At 34.3% G+C, this 19,851-nt stretch overlaps 1 protein-coding gene across 3 annotated transcripts in view; it reads left to right on the top strand.

Moving 5' to 3' along the window:
- Positions 1 to 19,851, top strand: part of ZNF804A (zinc finger protein 804A) — a 344,070-nt gene that overhangs the window by 308,889 nt on the left and 15,330 nt on the right. The window contains exons 1-2 of one of the 3 annotated variants that reach the window (XM_031651392.1): positions 13,626 to 14,461; positions 14,747 to 14,860. The exons of the other annotated variants lie outside the window; for them this stretch is intronic. The gene's annotated coding sequence lies outside the window, so the exon portion shown is untranslated. Of the gene's footprint in view, positions 1 to 13,625; positions 14,462 to 14,746; positions 14,861 to 19,851 lie in introns of those variants that run through there. 3 annotated transcript variants of the gene reach the window in all.

Below are 19,851 nucleotides of genomic sequence, written 5' to 3' on the forward strand. Positions count from 1 at the left end.
TTGCCCACGCTGGTCCCAAACTACTGGACTGAAGAGATCCATCTGCCTCAGCCTCCCAAAGTGCTGGGATTATAGGCATGAGCCACCATGCCTGGAACATTTCCTTTTAAATGTCATCTTTACTTTATTCTCTGTGGTAGGTGGGACTCTAAGATGGGCATCGAGATTACCAGTACCCCTAATGTACACACATCATCAATCAGTCATTAATTTATTTTCTACTGTGAAGTAATTTTGCGATACAATTAAGATCTCAAATCAGCTAAGTTTAACATTGTCCCATTAGGGCTAACCTAATTCCCTGAGCTCTTTAAAAATACAGAGTTTTCTGTGGCTGGTCTAAAAAGAGGAAGTCAGAGATTTGATGCATGAGAAGAATTTGACACATGAGAAATTCCCCAGTGCTGGCTTTGAAGATGGAAGGAGCAACATGACAAGGAATGAGGCAGCATCCCGTAGATAAGGGAGGTCTCTGATTGACAGCCAACAAGAAAACAGGTATCTCAGACCTCCAGCCATGAAGAACTGAATCCCGCCAGCAACATGAGTAAGCTCAGAAGCAGATATTTCTCCAGAGCCTCCAGATGAGAACCCAGTCTTTGATCCCAGTCTTACATACCCCGAGGAGAGAACAAAGCCACTGTCCTCACTTTTCATCTATGAAACCGTGACTAATAAACATGGATTATTTTAGTCCATTTTGTTTCTGTTAATTTTTTACACAGCAGTAGAAAACTAGCACATTTTCTCACTAGCCTATATTTGTTATGCTAAACTCTAAAAATTACTTCTACATTCTCATGTCATTTTTTCTGACTTGAAAACTACCCGTGATGGCTCATCTTTCATCTATTAAAGATTGTTTTCTCTTGTTTTTGACAATTACACAAAGTTTATTAACAATAATTCATAAATCATTTATTGGGAATATGCCTCCCTCTTCTGAAAGAAGTATTACATATCCCATGTACGACATATTTTATTCTGCTAAATTTTTATTGCTAAGAGCATTCCTTTCTCCATCGCTTTGCTTCTGTAGCACTTTTAATGGTGTTGTATACGTTGGAAATTGACAAATCATATGGTTGAATGAGGTTGTGACTCAGCAGAAACAAGAATTGCAACAAGTTTAGCATACTCCTTCAATGGAGAACAAATTTGAATAGAAACTATTACACTATTGACTCTAAAATAAGAGAACATGATAGAGATTTAGGCTTGCAGATACAAATGGTTAAAGGTTACATCATTTAAGCAATAAGAATAGCAATAATTGTGCCATATAATTGCACATTTTGTAGTTTGAGAAACATTATCTTGTTTGTTTTTTATTTTGATTTTTCAAAAAATATAAAATATAGGAAGTTCACATTGCATAGGATACAGATTTCTTTGTAATGTCATTTATAAAATCATAAAGATATTTGTTAATGAATCCTAGACTGTAGATGAATATTGACACTTAAACCTATTCTCCTTCCAAAGCATCCGATATCACCCTGTTGTGATATGTTTTTGCTAGAAAATAATTATATCTTGGGTACTATGTTAGTTTCCTATTGCTTCTGTAATAATTCATTACAAATTTAGTGGCTTAAACAACACATTTACCTTACAATTCTGGATGTTAGCAGTCCTAAAGGCAAGGTGTCAGCAGGGTTATGTTCTTTTCTAAAGGTGCTAGAAGACAAAATGTTCCCTTGCCTTTGCCAGCTTTATGGGGCAACCTTTATTCCTTGGATCATGGCCTCTTTCTCCATTTTAAAATCCAGAAGCAGCCTAGCATCATTGAATCTCTATCTCTTTTTTCTCCCCCACCTCAACCTCTGCTTCTGTCACCACATCTCATTCTCTGACTCAGACTCACTCTTCGATTAAAAGGACCCTTTGATTACATACAGCCCAGCATATAATCTAAGACAATATTCTTCTTTTAAATTAATCACATCTGCAAAGTCACTTTTCCATGTAAGGTAAAATGTTTGCATGATCTGGGGATTAGGAAATGAACATTGAAGGGGAACATTATTCTGTCTACCACAGGCATCCATGGATTAGAATGATAAGATAGCTAATTATCAATAGGTTTATTCAGTATTAAGATTAGCAGACTTCTAAAGATCCAACTCTTCATCAAAGCCACTAAATTTTAAATAGTTCCACATATTGTACTTAAAAGATGAAACAGTACATAAAATGTGCTTTAATGAATTCACTGTAATAATACATGTTACTAATAAGCAAACAACTCTACAATTTCTTCATGGTTTTACAAAGCTGAATGACACTCCGAATGCAAATTGCTACTCTGTTATTTCAGTTTAATGTGAGTTATTCTTAAGCAAATATTCAGTAAAAGATTAAAGAACATATTATTACTGGAGTCCTAAAAATAAAGTAAAAAGCATCACTCTCCCTTGCTCTGTGACTTTAAGCAAGTTAACAGCTAACTTCAGTTTTTGGAGGTGTAATGCCACCACTATATTTTTTTCTTATAGTTTCATAATTTGAAATTTTTGTACAATAGGTCTTTTGGAAACTGTTTAAACTCATAAGCTGATTAAGTTATGAACTGCTATTTTTTCACTAGGCCTTTTTAGAATTCATCTCTGGACTATTGTAGTGTTCTATTAGGAACAAGTCTGTTTTCAACAGACAGCAACAATGAAATGTGATTGGCTTTATCCCAACTGGTTTTATCGAGAAAAATATAGCAAAATTAACAGATGAGTTCACAAGAGAAGTTAATTACTTTATTAGCTGCTGAGAGAATTTACTTATAATTATTTATATAAATAGGCAAAATTACATGCATTTTTAAATAATTTTAAACTTATTACAACATAGATGTATGATCCATTGCTGCACAACACATAACCAAATTGATAAATTAACACACACAAAATATAAAGCTGTTTTTCTAAAGCATAAAGTGCATTCTAAAGATATCTACCTTCAGAAATTCACTTGATATCTATATTATGCAAGTGAAATGTCATCATATTTTTTGATAAATATTCTAACATTAAACTGGTTTAATTTAAAATGTTCATGATATTTATTCCTTTAAACAATAATGCCACTTTCTTAAATTATAATTTTGAAAAATAGTTTTTTTCTTTAATTTACAAGATAAATTCACCTTTGGGTTAATTTTCTCAATCTCAGATGAGATTTGTATTCAATACATAGAATTCTGCCTTTTGTCTGTAGGGTCTGAATAAGGAAAAAAAAAGAAACTAATATTTAATAAGAAGACTACTGATATTGAGTAATAGGCAGTATATGTGTTTTACATATGTGCTATGCCAAGAATTTATGTGATCCCTGCAATTGTTCAGATGAAAAGCAATCCTCTGGATTGTTCATGGTTTATTTATTAAAATGAAAGAGGAATAAACCATGTAGTAGTTTTAGTCTCAATAATTTCATTTTCTACTTTTTTATTTTTAGAGTTTTTAATTTTTTATAATTTTGAATTTTATTTTAGATTCAGGGGATACATGTATTTAGATTTATTGCATGTATATATTGTATGATGCTGAGATTTGGTCCCATTACCCAGGTAGTGAGCATAGTACCCAACAACTACTTTCTCAATCCTTCCTTCCCCCTCTAGTAGTTCCCAGTGTCTACTATGGCCATATTTTGGTGTATGAGTACCAAATATCTAGCTCCCATTTGTAGGTGAGAACATGTGGTATTTCCTTTTCTGTTGCTGCATTAATTTGCTCAGGATAATGGCCTCCAGCTGCATTCATGTTGCTGCAAAGGACATGATTTTGTTCTTTTTTATGGCTGTGTAGTATTCCATGGTATAAATATGCCACATTTTCTCCATCCAGTTCACTGCTGATGGGCAAATAGGTTGATTCCATGTCTTTGCTATTGTGAATAGTGCTGCAAAGACCATAACACATGCTTGTGTCTTTATCATAGAAGGATTTATATTCCTTTGGGAATATACCCAATAATGAAATTGCTGAGTCAAATGGTAATTGTGCTTTGAGTTATTTGAGAAATTGCCAAACTGTTTTCCATAGTAGCTGAGCCAATTTACATTTCCACCAACAGTGTAGAAGCATTCTCTTTTCTCCACAGCCTTGCTAGAGGCTATTATTTTTTTGACTTTTAAGTAATAGCCATTCTGACTGGTATGTGGTTTTGATTTGCATTTCCCTAATGATTAGTAATGTTGGGCATTTTTCATGTGTTTGTTGGCCACTTGTATATCTTCTTTTGAGAAGTGTCTGGATGTGTCTTTTGCACACTTTTCAATAAGATTATTTGCTTTTTGCTTGTTCAGGTGTTCAAGTTCCTTATAGATTTATGATATTACGCCTTTGTCAGATGTATAGTTTGTAAATATTTTCTCCCATTCTGCAGTTTCTCTGCTTACTTTGTTGATAGTTTCTTTTGATGTGCAGAAGCTCTTTATTTTAATTAGGTCCACTTGTCAATTTTTGTTTTTATTGCAATTACTTTTGAGGATTCAGTCATAAATTCTTTCCCAATACCAATGTCCAGAATGGTGTTTACCAGGTTTTCTTCTAGGATTCTTATAGTTTGAAGTCTTACATCTTTAATACATATTGAGTTAATTTTTGTATGTGGTGAAAGGTGGGTGTCCAGATTCATTCTTCTGCATATAGCTAGCGAGCTATCTCAGCACTATTTATTGAATAGGGAGTCCTTTCCCCATTGTTTATTTTTGTCAACTTTGTCAAAGGTCAGATGACTGCAGGTGTGCAGCTTTATTCCTGGGTTTGCTCTTCCATTCCATTTGTCTGCATGTTTGTTTTTGTACTGGTACCATGTTGTTTTGGTTACTGAAGCCTTACAGTATAGTTTGCAGTCAGTAACATGATACCTCTGACTTCATACTTTTTGCTTAAGATCGTTTTAACTATTTGGGCTCTTTTTTGGTTCCTTATCTATTTTAGAATAGTATTTCTAATTTTGCAAAGAATGACATTAGTAGGTAGTTTGATAGAAATAGCATTTAATCTATAGATTACTTTGGCAATATGGTCATTTTAGCCATATTGATTTTCTAATTCATGAGCATGGAATTTTTTTCTTATTTGTTTGTGTAATCTATGATTTCCTTCAGTAGTGCTTTGTAGTTTTCCTTGCGGAGACCTTTCATCTCCTTGGTTAGATGTATTCTTAGATACTTTTGTGACTATTGTAAATGGAATTATATCCTTGTTTGGCTCTCAGCTTGAATGTTTATTAGTGTATATGAATGTTACAGTGAATAAATTATAAAACAAATTGCTTTTGTTCTGCATTTCATTTATTTCTCTCTTTCTTTTTTCCTTTTTTTCTGACAATTTCCCCTCTGAAAATTTTGTTTTATGGTCTGAAAAAAAATGCTTACTCCTTTTGTTTTTGCTGATTAAAAATATTTGGATAAAGTAGAGATTATATTTAGAAAAGGTGAGAAAATCAAAGCATTTGTAATTTTTAGGTGAAATTCACCAAAAAAATTCAACATAATAAAGTGAACAAATCAGTGACATTTAGCACATTTACATTGTGTGAACACCATCCTTTTCTAGTTCCAAACTTTCATCTCCCCAAAAAGCAACTCTCTAAACTTTATACAGTCACTCCCATTTTCCTATAGCCCTAGGCCCAGGTGACCACTAATCTTTCTGTCTCTATTGACTTAGCTATTCTGAATATTGCATGTAAATTGAATTGTACACTATATGACCTTTTGTGTCTGGCTTATTTCTCATAGAATGCGATTTTTTGTGGTGTATCCAAGTTCTATATTCCTTGGATATATCACAGTTTTGTCTATTTATTATTGATCGGAACTTAAGTTGTTTCCACACATTGGCTGTTGCAGATAATGTTGTTATGGTCATTTGTGTAAAAGTTTTTGTTTGAATATCCATTTTTCAAACAATTTGGGCATATACCTAGAAATGGAACTGCTGGGTCCTACAGTAATTATATGTTTAATTTTCAAGAATCTGCCAAAGTATTTCAACAGTGGCTGCACCAATTTACATTGCCAACAGCAATTAACTAGCGTTTCAATTTCTCTACATCCTTGCCAACATTTATTATGCTCTATTCTTTTTAAAATTTTAACAATCCTAGTGAGTGTTAAATGGTTTCTAATTGTGGCTTTGATTCACATTTCCCTAATTACTAATGACGTTGCACATCGTTTCACATGCTTACTTACTGGTTGTAAATTTTCTGTGGAGAAATGTCTATTCAAGTCTTTTGCCCACTTTTAAACATGTGGTTGCCTTTTTGTTTACATGTTCTGTATATTTGGCCTTTATAAGATACATTATTTGCAAACAATCCACCTATTCTCTACATTGTATTCTCGAAGAACTTGATTTTGTCTTTCGATGCACAAAATTGTTTAATTTTAATGAAGTCCCATTAATATATTTTTGTTTTGTTGTTCATGCTTTTGGTGCTGTATGAAAGAAGCCATTGCTAAATCTGAGGCCATGAAGATGTAGCCCTATGATCACCTTTAAGACTTATAGATTTAGTTTTAGATTTAGATTTTTAATCAATTTTGAGCTAAGTTTTTTTTTAAATTTTTTTTTATTATACTTTAAGTTCTAGGGTACATGTGCACAACGTGCAGGTTTGTTACATATGTATACCTGTGTCACGTTGGTATGCTGCACCCATTATGGTGTGAGGTAGGTGTTCAATATCATTCTTTTGCAAACTTAGCTTAACTTGTATTCCAAAACCTGCTTTGATATAGCTTTAGACCTCCTTCTTTATGTAGTTATTGGTATAAATTACATTATGTTTGCATTGTGTATACATTGTCATAGATTTATAATTATTGGATAATGGGACATAAGAATGAAAGAAGAGTTAAAATACAATTATACTGACTTTTATATTTACCTATGTAGTTGCCTTTACCAGTGTACTTTATTTCTTTATATGACTTCAAATTCTTCTCTAGAGTCCATTATTTCAGCCTGAATGGCTCCTCTTGGCATTTCTTATAAAGCAAGTCCACTAGCAACAACTCCTTCAGCTTTTATTTATCTGTGAATGTCATAATTTTTGCTTTATTTCTGAGTATAGTTCTGTTAGATACAGTATTCTTGGTTGACAGTTCCTTTTTCTTTTTCCAGGTAGGGGATTGGGATGAGGAGAAAGTAAAGTCTCACAAAGCTCTCCAACCATGCTTGTTATCTTTTCCTCGATTCAGTGATCATTCAGTTTCTGTAAACCTTTGATTACTTTCCAGTTATCCAAAAAGTTGATTCTGATAGTTTTTTATTTTTTCTCAGTGTTTCTGTGAAGAGACAAGGCTTCGAAATTTCCTACTCTTCCATTTCCACCAAGGTCACTCAATACTAGTTTCTAAACATTCAAAAAGATGCTTAACCTCACTACTCATGTGGCTGCATGACTCTAAATTCTCAGGTCACATTCTTAAACAGCTTCCTCTAATCAACTTTAATTATCACCAAGGCTCATTTCTTGGATTATAGATTTTTTCCTTTCAGATTCCTCAGGCTTATTTGACTTCAGATGCTCAAGTACTACCTTTGGATTTCTTCTTCTGTATCTGTGGCTGCCCGTGTCAGAGTATCTGTGCCCTCCCAAGACGTAAACAGAATTTCATATGCCCTCTGGAATGCAGGTCAGAGGCTGTGGTCTCATTGCCTAGAAAACACAGCTTATTGGCCTGGCCCATCCTGCCACACATGCATTTTTGAATGATTATTCAACATTAGATTCACTTAGAAGGATACAGGCCAGCATCTCACATCCTTTTCAGTAGGAGTCCTTGCATTCCCACAGTAATTCTAGGGCTCTTTTATCTGGTGTTCCAAGTTACAATTTAATTGCAGAGCGATGAGATAATATGGGTGGATGGCTTAGAAGTTCATCAAGAACTAATGTATGTTGTAAGAGGCTCTCTAGGTATTACTTCCACTGTTCTGGCAAGGGATAAACTTAGTTTGTATTTAGGAAAATCTCAGTTATGGATTCTCACCAAATGATAAATCCTTCGCATCCTTCTCAGTCCAAAAGCAATTTGAAGTTATTTGTAAATATAACTTACAAGTCATAAGCCAAATTTCCTAATAACAGGAATTGACATTCCACCTTTATTACGTGTCTAAGAATTGGAAATCTAAAGTTACACCAGGTTTAAATTCCTCCATAAAGAAAGAGAAAACTTTCTAAACTGTTACAATTAATTTATTATATATTAAGCAGTAAATCACTTGTAACTATATACACATAACCTTTTTGAAAAAGATAAAAAGAATAAATGATATATTTACACTTACATAGCATAATATTATATTTCTCACAGACCACTACAACAACTGTGTCTATATATTATTTTCCCATTACACCAAATAAATGATTAAAATGTTAACTAACCCACATAGATTTCATGGTTTTAAAAATCATATAAACAATAATTCGCCAGATTGATTTTAACCATTTTATTTGATATGTTGATTTACTTGTGAATGTTCAAAGAATTGGGAATATTTGGAATAATCTAGTTATTTATTAAGCCATATATATGAAAATACAATTGGAGTAATTGTGCAGTAGTAATTTTTATTTTGGTTTTACAATAAATTTTATTTTTATATTTCAAATTTAAATTTAAGAAACTCTTATCTGTGTAAAACATACTAGTCAGAAGAAAATGGGAAATAACATATTTCCCATTGTTAGGAAAATAAAAGTAAGGTGGAAAATAAAAGTAAAATAATTCCATATTTACTGTACAAAGAGAAATATAATTAGCATCTTGTATATTTTCTGGCATTTTTACTCTATTTCTATAGATGCAGATACTTGTGATTACATTGTAAAAAAATTTGCATTTAAAAGATAACATTTTAGTCCAAGAATATCTCAAATATTTTACAGCTATTAACATTATTGGTAATAACTGCAAGGTATATCTGTATAAAGTTGAGCCATATCTCTTAACCATTCTTCAATCATTGGGCATTCAGTTGTTTGTATATATATTAAAAAATAATAGCATCAACGCCTGTTACACATGAGTTTCTATTACTCTCACTGTACTATCCAATATTTTTGTTAGCAAATTTTCAAAGCCTCCTATTCTCTGAAGAAGTTAATCACTGCCATCCTATGTGAATTCAATTTGAAAAGTATTCATGAGCACTTGCAATGCATGAGACACTTCTGATCCAGCACTTAAGAAAATGAACTGAATGGTCAGAAAATCAGTTTTAGACATAACATGCACAGATTGCAAAGACTTTTATATTAGAACTAGAATGAGATTTTGTACACAAAGAGAAACTTGAGTTAATGGAATCTAAAGAACGAGAGGCCTTGGGGAAAGATATTGTTCAGATCTGATATGTCATTAAGAGATTAGATGCTTTTAAAGCTGCCATGAGAAAAATCCAAACGATACACATTCATGGTAGTAATGGGAAAGGAAATTTTAAAGTCTTCCACAGGTTCATTCAGCAGAATGCCATTGATTAAATAATGACTAGAACAAAATTACACATTAATGTGTGATACCATCCACTAGAATATCTTAACCTTCTCCAAAGAAGGATATTTGCTAACATTCTAATAGAACCTTTTGCATAGTGTCATTGAAGAGAGCTAAATTGATTCAGGAAATAGAGTTGGTGATTGAGTTGTAATTATTTGATGGTATTACTTCTCTACAAGGTAAAAATCACACTTAGGTTTTTCAAAAGCTTGTAAAAAATAGTTCTTAACAGAAACAACTCTCCGGGATTCAAAGGAAGCTTTAAGCTTATGGAAACAGTAATAGTGGATAATATATTAACTCACTAAGAAATATGAAACTATAACCAAAAATATTGGAACAAGAGAGCAATGTATTTACTTGTAGTAGGGAAAACACTTAACAAGGTAATTCTTGTTATTAATCTAAATATATATTTAATTTCATACTAACTCACTCCAACTTGAAAGATGGTATTGGAAATATAGAGCTTAGAATATAAAAACTTGAAGGAATTTTACACATCATATGAGGAGACAGAAGTCTAAAAATATAAAGAGAATTATCCAGGAACAATGTCTGGTAAGTGAATATCTAAGATAAGATTACATTCAACTATAAATAAGAGACATTTTAAAGTTGACTCTAAAAAGATTGGCTGAGCACGGTGGCTGACGCCTGTAACTCCAGCACTTTCAAGGCCAAGGCGGGTGGATCACGAAGTCAAGAGATGGAGACCATCCTGGCCAATATGGTGAAACCCCGTCTCTACTAAAAATACAAAAATTAGCTGGGCATGGTTGCATGTGCCTGTAGTCCCAGCTACTTGGGAGGCTGAGGCAGGAGAAATGCTTGAACCTGAGAGGCAGAGTTTGCAGTGAGCTGAGATTGTACCACTGGACTCCAGCTTAGGAGCCAGAGTAAGATGAAAAAAAAAATTGCATAGGTAATCTGTCAAAGGCTGATGCTGTAATTCAATGATGCTATTAAAGACTAGGAATCTATTGATTTTTCTGCTGTGCTTCAATTGATTAAATGAGGCTCACCATATTATGGAGGGTAATCTACTTCACTCAAAGTCTACTGATTTAAATATTGATCTTATCTAAAAAACATATTCACAGTAAAATCTAGACTAGTGTTTGACCAATATATAGATACCATGGCCTAGTCAAGTTTACACATGCAATTAACCATCACAAGTTCACCTCTTTCTAAGTTAACTTGACACCCATACACATCTTAACCCTAACTTAAACTCCAAATAAATGTAATAACAAGGTCACACTCTGTCTAACATGATACAACTATTCTGCATACAACCCAAAACATACTAATCCTTTCCCCAGAAGATAATTTAAAGTCATTGGATAATGTTCACTTTTCTCCTTAATATCCTTAACTTAAACACTATGATGTAAAATTAATAATACTTAAATATTATGATGTAATTCAATACATATTATGTCATATCATAAAAGGATAAAAAAGAAAAACAAGTGTGTGTGTGTGTGTGTATACAGTGGTATCCCCTTATCTGCAGTTTTAGTTACTCACTGTCAACTGTGTTCTGAAAATAGATGAGTATAGTACAATCAAATATGCTGAAAAAAAGAAAAAGACTATATTCCCATAACTTATATTACAGTATATTGTTATAATTGTTCTATTTTATTATTAATTATTGTTAATCTCTTACTGTGCCTAGTTTATAAATTAAACTGTATCATAGGTGTGCATGTGTATACATATAGGAAAAAACAGTAAATGTAGGATTTGGTATTATATGTGGTTTTAGACATCCACTGGGGCTTTTGGAATGTATTCCATGCAGATAAGGCACAACTAGTACACACACACACACACATATTTATATAAAATAAGGAAAATATTGTCAAGTCAATTGAAGTCCTCATTTCTGTAACTGGCCACATGGTTATCGCCAGTATTTACAAATGCTTTCTTTTATTACCCACTCCCTTCAACCTCAACAAGCACCTCAATTGATAGTCATTCCTTGACTAGTAGGATGCCTCAAGACTTCATTTTTGAGGGTCTTGTCCATTATTAGTCTTGCCTGAATTGTTCTATTTTTCCATTGATGTCAGTCACAGGAAATGGTAATACTAAGGTATGCCCTATGGGATGTCATGTATTCCAGATATAATCTTCCTTACCTCCATTGTGCAATAGTAGTCCAATTTCCCCTTGGTAATCAAAATCAGTAACCCCACCCAGCACAGTAACTCCCCCCTTTACCTGTTGATACAGACACATAAGGAGCCCAAAGTGGGTAGCTGTAGCTTAACCCATTCTGTCTTAACTTCCAGTTCAGTGGAATAATTAATGTGTCTCCTGATGGAAGCATTCCTTCCTTTGGAACTAAGACTTCTAGGCCAGCAGAACATAAGGTACCATAAATAGGAAGCCAAAACTTTGCTAGTAAGTAGATCAATAGTGGTAAGAGGGAGTGTGCCTGTCCCATGTTTGCCTCTTGATTCTTGGAACCATGAATCCTGGTTGTAAGGAAAACAACATCATATATTGGATGAACATATACAGCCTTCTGGAGAATGTTACTCAAACTCTGCCTGGTATTGCCACCTGGCTGGAGTTGTACCTGAATTTTCTTTCTTGGGGTGGAGGAGGGTAATCAAACAGTATTTATTTTAAAATTTAAATTTAAAGTCCATAAAGTCCATATATATGCTTTGTTCTAACAACTTTTCCTTTTAAGTTATTTATCCTTCAGAGATACTTGCACATGTACAGAGTTTTATGTAAAAAGACTTCACTATATACCTGTTTGTAATAATGGGAATCAGAAACAACCCAGACATCAACCAGTAGGGGAGAGGTATATATATGATGATATTCCACACTAGAAACCACCATACCACATTAAACTAAGTGTTTAGTGTAAAGTGCCTGTTTCAACAAATAAGGAGAGAAAAATATCTTTTTTCACCCATTCTTTGGTCTTTTGAAAAATTTCCTATGAAAGGCCATTCTACCATTCTAACAAACCAGTTTCTTCAGGGTGATAGAAAACATGGTAAGAGAAGATAATTTCTTGAGCCTGGGCCCATTGCTATACTTCATTTGCTGTGAAGTGAGTACCTTGATTAGAGAAACGCTGCGTGTGGAATATCATAAATGTGGATAAGCTAGTCCACAGATGATAGTTTTGTGAGAATCATTGAGTGCAGGGAGGGCAAGTCCATACCCAGAGTAAGTTTCTACTCCAGGAAGATGGTAACACTGCCCCTTTCGTGATGAAAGCCATCCAATATACTCAACCTGCCACCAGGCAGCTGGCCGATCATTTCCGGGAATAGTGCTGTATCGGGGGTTAGTGGTGGTCTCTGTTGCTGCTGGCATTGGGCTCTCAGTGATGGCCATAGCCGGGTCTACCTTGGTGAGTGGAAGTCCACATTGCTGAGCCCATGTATGACCCGTGTTCCTGCCACAATGGCCTCTTTGTTCATGAGTTCACGGGGCAATGACACAGGCAGCTGGGGAAAGAGGCTATCTACCTGATTATTAAAACCTTCTCTGCTGAGGTGACCTTTTGATGAGCATTTATGTGGGACACAAATGTCTTCCTATTTTTCTCCCACCTGCAGAAGTCTATTCACATACCCAGTCCTTCTTGTTACCAATTTTTAAATCATGTTTCTTGCAAGTTTCTAACCATCCAGCCAACTCATTGGCCACAGCTCATGAATTGGTATATAATTTTACATCTCGCTATTTCTCCTTCCAAAAACAATGAACAACAAAATTCACTACTTGATGTTCTTCCCATTGAGAGGAATTCCTGTCATCACTGCTCTTCATTGTAGTCCCAGAAAAGAACTGTAGGCTGGTCATAGTGGCTCATGCCTGTAATCCCAGCACTTTGGGAGGCAGAGGTGGGTGGATCACCTGAGGTCAGGAGTTCAAGATTAGCCTGGCTAACATGGTGAAAACCCATCTCTACTAATAATACAAAAATTAGTTGCTCATGATGGCATGTGCATATTGTCCCATCTACTCAGGAGGCTGAGGCAGGAGAATCGGTTGAACCTGGGAGAAGGAGGTTGCGGTGAGCCGAGATTGCGCCACTGTACTCTAGCCTGGGCGTCAGAGTGAGACTCCATCTCAAACAAACAAACAAACAAGCAAACAAAAAAGCCTGTAGTGCTGCAGCTGTCTATTTCAAAAGGTGCCTGCATGTCACACAGGACCATCTATAAACCAGGTCTGAGTTTTCTTTTCCTCTGTCAAATGTCACTTGCCCAGTGTCGTGGTTCAGAGAACTCTTCTTTTCCCACTCTTAAAACTTGCAGCTAAAGAGCATCTGTGCTACCATGCAACTACGAGCAATGGTCAAAACAAAAATGACCTGCAAATTCATTATTTCACTCTGAATGTTCTCTCTGTCTGGAGAGTTTTCCCTGAGATATCTGTTTCGGTTATTTCACATTTCTTAAAAGTCTATGCTCAAATGTCACCTTGTCAATGCGAACTTCTATGGTGAACACACTCTAAAGTGCTTCCCAGTGAGTCATGCCTTATATAATTCCCTTCCCTTGCATGTGGATGGAACCTGTGACTTGTTTCTAACTGACAAAATATGAAAAATTGGTGAGATAACACTCCATTGACTAGGTTGCTTTATATACTTTGCAGAATGGAGAGAGAGAGAGACACTTCCTTGATAACTTTGAATACGCTGTCATGATTTCAGTGAGTCTTATGAAAAACCTCAGGGACAAGAAACTGCTGTCAGCCTCTAGTTGCTTGGAATGGCCTTGACTGACAGCCAATAAGAAGCCCAGGCTCTCAGTCCTACTACCACAAGGAAATGAATTCCACTAATAGTATTAGAAAGCTTGGAAGTGGACATTTTCCACAGACAATCCTCCAGATGAAAATATACCCTAGCCAACTTCTTGATGGATGAAAGGACAGGTATGCAGATCATGGAATAAATGTGGGCTGATTAAGCTGCTAAATTTGTGGTAATTTGTTACACCAAAATAGAAAATTCATACACCTTCCCTAATCACTCTATTTGAAATTGCTATCCCTCCCCTCACTACATGCCCTTTGGCCCTCTCTGCTTTGTTTCATCCACAGCACTTTTCACTGTCCAATATTCTATAGAATTAACTTGTTTATATGTTTTAATATCTGTTCCTCTCAACTATAGTGAAAATGTTATTTTAAAAGAGAGTATTTTCTACTTTGTCACAGATATATCAACTGCGCTTAGAAGAGCACCTGACAAATAAAGAGCACTCAGTGAAAGAGACATGAATATATGCATGACAACCAAATCAGCCAGACCTGAAGAGTTAGGCAGCTTAGGTAACATATAGCAGAATAAATATAGGAGATAGATCAGAGGATATGATCCCGGAAATCTTGATTCGAGTCCTGGACCTACTATGTGCATTTAACTCTGGACAAGTCTTTCAAATTTACTTAGTTTCAGTTTAATATATCTAAATATGCATACTAATGCAATCCTTTTCTACATTTTTATTTTCATTATCAAACAAGGTAATATATATAATATTGCTTAATCAATTTTAAGGAGTAATATTCTGAATGAACAATACAGATGGCTAATATGCATGTAAAAATATTTCAACCTTCCTAGTAAACAAATGAATTATGGGCTAAACATTAATGATATGTCACTTATTGACTATAAATTAAAATATTGAGTAATGCTACCCAACATTGAATATGGTGTATATTCTCATATATGTTGAGAGTAGTGTAAAAATGGTGTAAAGTAATGAATAGCTGTTTGGAAAACATCAAAAGCCTCAAGAAGAGCACACTTTTATTCCAAAGGTCCTGTTTGTAGGAATCTGTCTTTGTTATGCAATCAGACAGGTATACAAAGTATAGGTATAAGGATGTTTATGAAAATTTGCTTGGCAACTGTAAAACAATGTAGTTGACCTAAATGTTAAAGCACAAACTTATGAATAACTAACATAGAGTTAATTTTTATATTTTCTCTTATTATTGGTCTGAATCTATATTCTCTCTCAGTCTCTCTTTCCTTCTTCTTACATTGATTAAACCTTTGCCAATCTCTCAATTTTATCCATTAACCTGAGGCTAGGATCGTTGTAACATTGCTAGCATCATGGATTTTCCTGAGAATACATCTGATAATTAATGTTAGTTTGACCTACGTTGCCCTTATAACACTTTTGTTCTCTATAGAACTAACAGAATACATTAAAAAGTAGAGTTGGCCCTCTGAGAAGGTATCATAACCAAAGAATATTGAGTTCTCTACACTTTGCTATTTGTGACTTGCATATTTCCGAAACATATATTGAATTGTATGCAGTGTACATTATAATTTGTTTTAGATAAAATTGCTATATCACTTTATCTCACAAATTACTTTTAATAATTTTCTAACTTTCTAATCCATGCTAACTGCCATTCCTGTCTTGACATTTATCACTAAGAATTTCTTACAATGACTCTCAATAAATTGTTGAGGAAGCTTTAGAAATATCATTGATGTTTCCATAAGTTTCATAGATAATGCCTTGTGTATTTATTAGTGTGAAAGTTGTGTTGTTATTTCCACTTGGTATTCTAAAAATATTACGGTCATACATCACTTAACAACTGAAATCCATTCTGATAAATATGTCATTAGGCAATTTCATCATTGTGCAAAAATAATGGAGTGTACCTATATAAACTTAGGTGGTGCACCTTACTACACACCTATGCTATGTGCCTGTTGCTCCTGGGCTACAAACCTGTATAGCATGTTACTACAGCAGATACTGTGGGCAATTGTAACACAATGATATTTGTGTATTTAAATGTATCTCAACATAGAAAAGGTAATGCATTTCCCTATGATGATATGATATCTACAATATCAGTAGGCAACATAATATTTTCATCTCCATTATAATTTTCTGGGACTACATTTCTCTTTTTTTTTTTTGGACAGAGTCTTGCTCTGTCATCCAGCCTGGAGTGCAGTGGTGTGATCTCAGCTCACAGCAACCTCTGCCTCCTGGGTTCAAGCAATTCTCCTGCCTCAGCTTCCCGAGTAGCTGGGACTACAGGCACGTGCCACCACGCCCCATTAGTTTTTGTATTTTTAGTAGAGATGGGGTTTTACCATATTGGCTTGGCTGGTGGGACCACATTTCTATATGCAGTCCATCATTGACCAAAGTGTTATTATTTGGAGTGTAACTATACTTGATTTCTATTATTTGCCTTTCAAAATTACTTTTCTAGATGTAAATATGAGGTGGAACATTTTTCTTGTTGCAGAAAAATATAAGAAAAAATATTAAAACTGGTAAATTCCAGTTTTAAAACTCTACAAAGTATTTGGCCAGGTCTCAGACCAGTTGAATATTATCAAAATATTAGGTGAGTTTGTTCACCTTGGTATCAGGAAGTCTGTCACAAAAATAAGAGAAATATTTGTGCATAAATGATCAAGATTAGTACAATCACCTGGATGTAGCTTAGTGCTTCTGGACAGCCTCTACAATATTGACACCTTTACATTTTGTTTATTTTTTAACTGTAATTTTTATTTTTTGTGGATACATAGTGGGTATATATATTTATGGCTTACATAAGATATTTTGACACAGGCATGCCATGTATAAGAATTACATCAGAGTAAATAGGGTATCCCTCGCCTCAAGTGTTTGTCCTCGTGTTTCAAGCAATCCAATTACTTTTAATTCTTTTTAAATGTACAATTAAATTATTTTTCTGCTATAGTCACTTTCTTATGCTCAAAAATACTGGGACTTACTTATTATTCTAACTGTATTTTTGTGCCCATTAAATATCCCCCACTTACCCACCCTCAGCTACCCTTTCCAGCCTCTGGTAACCATCCTTCTGCTCTCCATCTCCATGAGTTTGCTTTAATTTTTATCTCCCACAGATAAGTGAGAACATGTGGTGCTTGTCTTTCAGTGCCTGGCTTATTTCACTTAAGATAGTGATCTCCAGTTCCATCCATGTGGTTGCAAATGACAGGATCTCTTTATTTTCTATGGCTGAATGACAATTACGTGTTTATGTACCACATTTTCTTTTTCCATTTATCTGTTGATGGAGACTTAGGCTGCTTCCAAATCTTTACTATTGTGAACAGTGTTGCAATAAACATGAGAGTGCAGATATTTCTTCAATACACTGATTTCCTTTCTTTTGTGTATAGTGGGATTGCTGGATTGTACAGTAGCTCTGTTTTTAGTTTTCTAAGGAACCTCCAAACTGTTCTCCAGAGTGGTTGTACAAATTTGCATTATTCCCAACAGTGTACAAGGATTCCTTTTCCTCCACGTCTTCACTAGTATTTTTTATTGCTTGCCTTTTGGATAAAAGCCATTTTAACTGGAGCGAGATGATGTCTCATTGCAGTTTTGATATGCATTTCTCTAATAGTCAATGGTGCTGAGTACCTTTTCACTTACCTGTTTGTCATTTTTATGTCTTTTGTGAAATGTATATTGAGATATTTTGCCCATTTTTAAATCTGATTGTTTGATTTTTTTCTTATAGAGTTGTTTGAGCTCCTTATATATTTTGGTTATTAATGTCTTGTCAGATGGGTAGTTTGCAAATATTTTCTGCCATTCTGTGAGTTGTCTCTTCAGTTTGTTAATTTTTTTTTTTTTTTTCTGTGCAGAAGCTTTTTAATTTGATGTGATCCCATTTGTCCATGTTTCCTTTGATTGTCTGGGTCTGTGAGTTATCGCTCAAGAAATCTTTGCCTTCTCCAATGTCCTGAAGAGTTTTCCCAGTGTTTTCTTTTAGTAGTTTTATTTGGTGGGATTTTTGTTTATGGAAAAAAATAGGAGTCTAATTTCTTTCTTCTGCATATGGATATCTAGTTTTCTCAGTGCAATTTATTGAAGAGACTGTCCTTTACCCAATGTATGTTCTTTGAACCTTTGTTGAAAATGAGTTCACTGTAGATGTATGGATTTATTTCTGGGTTCCCTATTTTATTCCATTGGTCTGTCTTTTTTATGCCAATACCATGCCATTTTGGTTACTTTAGCTCTGTATTATAATTTAAGCCAAGTAATGTGATTCCTCCAGGTTTGTTCCTTTTGCTTAAGATAACTTTGGTTATTCTGGGTCTTTTGTGGTTCCATATACATTTTATGATATTTTTTATTTATATGAAGGATATATTTGCTATTTTAATATGAATTGCATTAAATCTGTAGATTAATCTTTGGGTAGTATGTACATTTTAACAATATTGATTCTTCCAATCCATGAACATGGAATATATTTCTACTTTTTGGTGTCCTCTTCAATTCCTTACATCAATGTTTTATAGCTTTTTTATTGCATAAATCTTTTACTTCTTTGGTTAAGTCGAGGTATTTTATTTTATTTGGAGTTATTGCAAACACAATTAATTTCTTAATTTCTTTTTCAGAATTTTAATTGTTGGTATATAAAATTGCTACTGATTTTTGTATGTTAATTTCGTATCCTGAAACTTTACTGAATTTGTTCATCAGTTCTAAAAGCTTTTTGGTGGCATCTTTAGGTTTTTCCAAGTATAAGATTATATCATCTGGAACAAAGATAACATGACTTCTTCCTTTCCAATTTGGATATCTTTTATTTCTTTCTCTTGTCTGATTGCTCTAGCTAGGATTTCAGTACTCTGTTGAATAACAGCGGTGAGAGTGGTCATTCTTGTCATGGTCCAGACCACAAAGAAAAGGCTTTCAGTTTTTCCCCCGTTCAGTATGATACTAGCTGTGGGTCTGCTGTATGTGGCTTTTATTATGTTGAGGTATGCTCCTTCTAAACCCAGCTTTTTGAGGGCTTTTATCAGAAAGGGATGTTCAATTTTATCAAACACTATTTCAGCATCAATTGAAACGATTGTATGGTTTTTGTTCTTCATCCTATTGATATTTTGTATCACACTGATTGACTTGCCTGTGTCAAATCATCCTTGTCTCCCTGGGATACATTCCCCTTCCTCATGATGAATAACCATTTTAATATGTTAATTCGGTTTGCTAGTATTTGTTGAGGATTTTTGTATCAGTAGTCATCAGTGATGTTGACCTGTTGTGTGTATGTGTGTGTGTGTGTGTTTTCAGTGTGTCTTTTCCTGGTTTTGGTATCAGGGCAATATGGTCTTATAGAATGAGTTTGGAAGTATTCCCTCCTTCTTTATTTTTTCAGATAGTTTGAGTATGATTGCTACTAGTTGTTCTTAAATGCTTGGTTCAATTCAGCAGTAAAGTCATCAGGTTCTCGTATTTTTCTTACTAGGAGGCTTTTTATTATGGCTT

The sequence above is a fragment of the Papio anubis genome, chromosome 10 (assembly GCF_008728515.1).
Source record: "Papio anubis isolate 15944 chromosome 10, Panubis1.0, whole genome shotgun sequence".
NCBI classification, from domain to species: domain Eukaryota; kingdom Metazoa; phylum Chordata; class Mammalia; order Primates; family Cercopithecidae; genus Papio; species Papio anubis.